Raw genomic sequence first — 5,811 nt, forward strand, 5'->3', positions numbered from 1 at the left:
ATAGAAAAGTTTGATTTCAAAGAGGCAAAGTGTGCGACACCTGCAACATACATAAAACCTGTTTCGTTTTACTCAGGAGTAGGAATCAGGAAACCTGGGTGCTATTTTTGACTTACTTTGGTTAGAGAAGGGCAGTTAAGCTGTCCTTACGTTTCTTACCAAATGAGGAAAATACTGTGGTAGCTCACAGCAATTTGGGGAGTTTTAGAGTCTATGGAAAATGGAAACGCTATTTGTAACTTAGATTGAACATTGAAACTTGTGTTTGTTTTTCAGGCACTTTTGGAACTTAACTGGATGTTTCATGTGTCTAGTAATCGGCTGATAGTAGATATTATTCTACCCCTATATTGGGATGCGAAATAGCAAAAGTCATACAGTCTATGCTGGTACTTTCAGCAAAGACTTTACCACAGTAATCAGTTCATGAAACTCTGTGTTCTGAAAGTGGCCACGGTCAGTGAATTTGGGCAATTTGGTTTCCAACCTATCGGCCACTTCTTGTTGTTCCTTCCAGGGAAGGAATGGGTCGTCAGTGGAGCCAAACTGCACAACGTAAGGGCAGTTGGCCTTGATCTTCTCCCACTGCCAGGGGCGGGTGAAGTATCCACTTGCACGCTCATTTTCATCCCCCAAGTCTGATGTGTACGCAGACACTAATACAATAGCATATACTCGATGTGTTTCTGCATACCTCATGGCTGCGATGGCCCTAGAACCGTGGCCGATAATGATGGTCTTCTCATCACAGTGCAGCTCTGTCTCCATGAAGGGCAACCAGATGCTCTCTCATGCTGTAATTGGGTCGGGCATGTTTTTAGCCAAACACTGGAAACCAGGTATCTTCTCCAGCTCCTTTTTCACCCAGCCATACCAGCCGTGGGTGGTCACATCCCCGCCTCCATTCCCGGGAACAATCACTGCCTTGCTAGGAGAAGCCATGAGTGCAGCGAGGCCAGAGTCCCCTCAGCAGGGGTCCAGCAGCCATACTGGCATTTTATGAAGCATTAAGGAAGCCTACTCACCTTTAAATTGTGCAATATTTCTTGTATAAATTACTTTATATAAATTCTTTTATGACATAGACCATTTGCAACATGCTAAGACTTTTTGACTTGTCCTAAACATTTATTTTTTTTTTTTAACAAGTTATTTTACTTTAGGCCAAGGGTGTACCATGAGAGATCCTTTCTTATATAAAATATATTTTCTTTATAACCTTCTTTGCATAGTTAGGGGGCATGGCTAATTCAACATGCCCCCAGGTTTTATTTGCAATTTAATGCTCTGAAATAGGTAAATTGAATAATTTTTAAAAGTCAAAGATGCAGTTTATGACCTTAAAGCATTTAGCAAACCTAATATCTCACCTGCATAATTTAGACCAAATATTTACATTTTTGAAGATATTTTTATTTTGCCAATAATTTTTAAGACTGTCTTTTTCCAAAGTATTACTTAAGTCACATGAACTAAATAAAAGGCATTAATCTTTTTACTTTTCTGACAAAATATTTTATTTAAGCACTTATTATTATTAAACCAATTTATCAAAGCTCTCTTGTATATAAACATTACATAGACAACACATATAAATATGCAGACAGACAGAAAGTAAAGGATTCATTCCCTAAGTCAGGAATTAGGCCCTAAACCTGGGTTGCCATTGTGAAAGGAGAAAGCATAGCCAAGTGATTACAAAGTCAAGCTCCCAAGGACATGACTGACCAGTTTCCTGGACCATCTTGAAAAGTGGGTTTATGGGATCCTAGTCACACATTCTATTCTAAAGTACCCCTCATTATGACAGAACAATATAGAAAAACACATAAAGCACACCAGATTCACTGGAGCTTAAGATTAGCCTCAAAAATCCTTTTTTCCATTAAGCAAAAACTTTACAGAGGAGATAAACAGTGATTTTGCCATTCATTCAACCAATTTGCACAGAGAGAGGGGTAGAGTGGGGCCAGAAATCTGACTTTGGGCAAGTGGTGGGGTACCCAGGTTAAAAATGGGATTGGGTTATAAACCCAATCTGGTAAGAAATTCTTACCCTTTTGCCAGCATGACAGGCTTCTGGATTTCCTTTCCCTGAGTGGCCCTAGTGACCTGGCTTGCTGTACCACAGCCCTGGGGGCCAAGCTGCAACACAAAGTGAAATTATCTTTTTCCATTCTGGCCAGAGCAAAATACTTGTGAAAAGACATAGACATTAGCCACTCTGCTTAGCACCCAATATTAATCTGGCAAAGCTCAAACTTGCCCCCAGTTGGGCCCCATAATTGTTAAACTAATCTCTGACCAGGAGTTTCAACTTGTGCACTCTGGACAAGATGGTCACCCTGAGTAAAAGAAAAGATAGGAAAGAGAAAGGAGAGAAAGAAACGTATAGCCTGTGGCAGGGTGGGGAAGGTGAAGAGCTCAGGGAAGCCAGAGAAAGACACACCCATTGCAGCAACACCAAATCAAAAGTTTAGGGAGCTCCTTGTTGGTCATGAAGGGATTATTTCCAACAGTCCCATCAGCTCTCAAGTTTCCCCTTTTAGTGAGGAAAAAGTTCCCCATGTCCCACCATCCTGTACATGCCTAATCCTATTGCCCACAGCTGTTAGCAAGGAGTGCAAGGCAGATTATTCCAAAGAGAATAGCAGTTAACATCCCTTAGTGCCAAACCCGTTCTTAGCCAAAAGAAAATGTACTGAGAGGGACCTCTATCCCCACTGAATCTTACGAGGGACTCTAGCCCTTCTAAGTTAGGCCTCTAACCCAAGGTCAGTCAAGCATGCTTGCTTTTTATTAAGAGGGGTCTCTAACCCACTCTGTCTTAGGAGAGACTCTAACTCCCCTAAGTTGGGTTTATAACCCAATCCCATTTTTTACCTGGGTACCCCACCACTTACCCAAAGTCAGCCAATTAGTGCTTTGGGTTGGGGAGTTTCTTCAGTACTGTCCTTTCAGGGTTCACTAGAAAGATATTACTGGACCCCACCACTTACACAAAATTAGTCTTTGAGTTGGGGATTTTCACACTATAATCCCTTTATAGCCACTGAAAAGATGTTACAGGAAAGGGGCCCAGATCCAGACCCCAAGAGAGGGTTCTTGGATCTTGTGTAAAAAAAAAATTCAGTGTGAGCTTATAGAGTAAAGTAAAAACAAGTTTATTAAGAAACTAAAGGAATAAAAGAATGGCTACTCCACAGACAGAGAAGCCCTGAGGGCTGCTAGTTGTCCATTTTTATGGTTATTTCTTGATGATATGCTAAACAAGGAGTGGATTATTCATTCCTCCCCTTTTTAGAACCTATAGGGTAACTTCCTGTTGTTGCCATAGCATTTGCAAACTGTCATGGTGCTAATGGTAGTGTAGCAATGAGGGCGACCAGAGGTCACTTCTTGTAGACATCTTGGTTTTGGTGGTTTTTAGCTGGCTTCTTTATTGCAACCTGTTTTATCATAGAGGTCTTTATGACGTGTATCTGTGCTGATCTCCTATTTCATCCTATGACTTAGAATGCCTTAACCATCTGGGAATGCAGCCCAGTAGGTCTCAGTATCATTTAACCCAACCCTTATCCAAGATGGAGTTGCTCTGGTTCACATGCCTCTAATACCCCTAAACCTAAAATATATCATGTGCCTAAGATAACAGCATTACTTCTTTACCACATCCCAATGCAAGTTTCCAAAATATAATCCAGCACTAACTATGAACTTGGTTGAAAACATTTTTTCTGAGGCTCTCTGAGTATTGGCACTTTGAGTCTGTTATACTATAGAGGAAAATTACCAATTCAGGAAGTAAAATTTTTTGTGAAACCCTCTCTAAGAAACCTTCCCTCTCATCTGAAGAATTAGAAAATATATCAAAACTAAAACCAGTATGCCCTTCATTAGTATAATGGGGCTTTTCTCCTGTTTACAGAAGTCCAAACATCAGGACAATGCTATTTTTTTCAAGGCATAATTGCAAACTCAAGTCTCAAATTTATGCCTTTTTACACCCTTGGCTATGATTAGAACATGCTGTGAACAATGAGTCACAGTGACCTGATAAATGGTTACTTTGCCTGAACAACAGTGATTTCTACAACCATGTTTAAAATGAAGAGGCAAACTTGCTTTTCCAGCTGTTTAAAAATCAATTACAAGACATTATTAAAATAGCTAAAAGCATTTTATCATCTATAATTTGAAAAAGAATGTCCTAAAATGCCATATATACTTAAGTAAAGTTTCAGGCCTTATTCTCTACTGAGTAAACCATACTGGGTCTCTGCTATTTTTTGAATGGTGTCATTGTAATGCCTCCTGAACCTGTATGTTGGAGATTAAGATTGCCCTACCCAAAGCAGTTATTTCACTCCAAGCTTTATATAGTTAAGAATTATTTTATTTACTCTAAGTTTCTAGCTGATTATGACTTTTTCACTAGTAAACTATTCCATTCACATGTACAATATAAATAAAGATACAATTTTATTATTCCTTTGAGTTTCTCTATGGATAGTTTCCATCATTTTCCATTCACAATTAGAAGGAAAAAAAAGAGTGATTTATCATGTGGCATAACATTGTTGGTCAGCTGAAATTACCAAGTACATATTCCTAGTCCTGAGCACATGACTTAGTTTTATTAATTTTCCCTTAGCTTTTCTCTTCTAACAGAGATTACCAGCTTTTGCAATGTTTTAGTCGAGGATCATTGGTAATTAAATATGATTATTAAGTTCACTCCATTTTCCCTCAAATGTTATCTCACACACTTGGTGCAGCTAAAATATGGTTTCTGAAACAGTTCACATTCTATAAAAAACATTTAAGTTATTAAAATTTTGGCTCAGATAAGAAAATTTCATGAGATCACATTTCAAACTGTTCTAAATATTCTAAATGAAAATACCCTATGCGAAAAAGTAAATAATACCTTTCAGAAATGAATCACATCTGTATTAATCTGTTTTCACATTGCTTTAAAGAACTACCTAAGACTGAGTAGTTTATGAAAAAGGGGTGTAATTGACTCGCAGTTCCACAGGCTTAACAAGAAGCATGACTAGGAGGCATCAGGAAACTTACAATCATGGTGGAAGAGAAAGGGAAGAAAGGACCTCCTTCACATAGCAGCAGAAAAGAAAGACTGAAGGGGAAAGTGCCACATACTTTCAAACAACCAGATGTCATGAGAGCTCACTCAATATCATGAGAACAGCAAGGGGGATGTCACCTCCAAGATTTAATCACCTCCTACCCAGCCCCTCCCCTGACATACGGGAATTACAACTTGACCTGAGATTTGAATGCGGATACAGAGTCAAACCATATCATTCGGCCTCTGGCCCTACCCAAATCTCATGTCCTTTTCACATTTCAAAACCAATCATGCCTTCCCAACAGCCCTCAAAGTCTTAATTCATTCCAGCATTAACCCAAAAATCCAAGTCCAAAGTCTCATCTGAGACAAGGCAAGTACCTCCCACCTACAAGCCTGTAAAATCAAAAACAATCTAGTTAGTTCCAAGACACAATGGAGGCACCAGCATTGGGTAAATGCTTTTATTGCAAATGGGAGAAATTGACCAAAACCAAGGGGCTACAGGTCCCATGCAAGTCTGAAACCCAGGAGGGCAGTCATTAAATCTTAAAGCTCTAAAATAATCCCTTTGACTCCATGTCTCACATTCATGGCATGCTGATACAAGGAGTAGGCTCCCAAGACCTTGGGAAGCTCCACCCCTATGGCTCTGTATGGTACAGACCTCACAGCTCCTTTCATGGATTGGCATTGAGTGCCTGCAGCTTTTACAG

General features: G+C 39.5%; 1 pseudogene; it reads right to left on the reverse strand.

Moving 5' to 3' along the window:
• Positions 1-381: 381 nt before the first annotated feature.
• LOC126946301 (serine hydrolase RBBP9-like) lies at positions 382-978 on the reverse strand (annotated as a pseudogene).
• Positions 979-5,811: the final 4,833 nt, after the last annotated feature.

The sequence above is a fragment of the Macaca thibetana genome, chromosome X (genome assembly GCF_024542745.1).
Source record: "Macaca thibetana thibetana isolate TM-01 chromosome X, ASM2454274v1, whole genome shotgun sequence".
NCBI lineage: Eukaryota > Metazoa > Chordata > Mammalia > Primates > Cercopithecidae > Macaca > Macaca thibetana.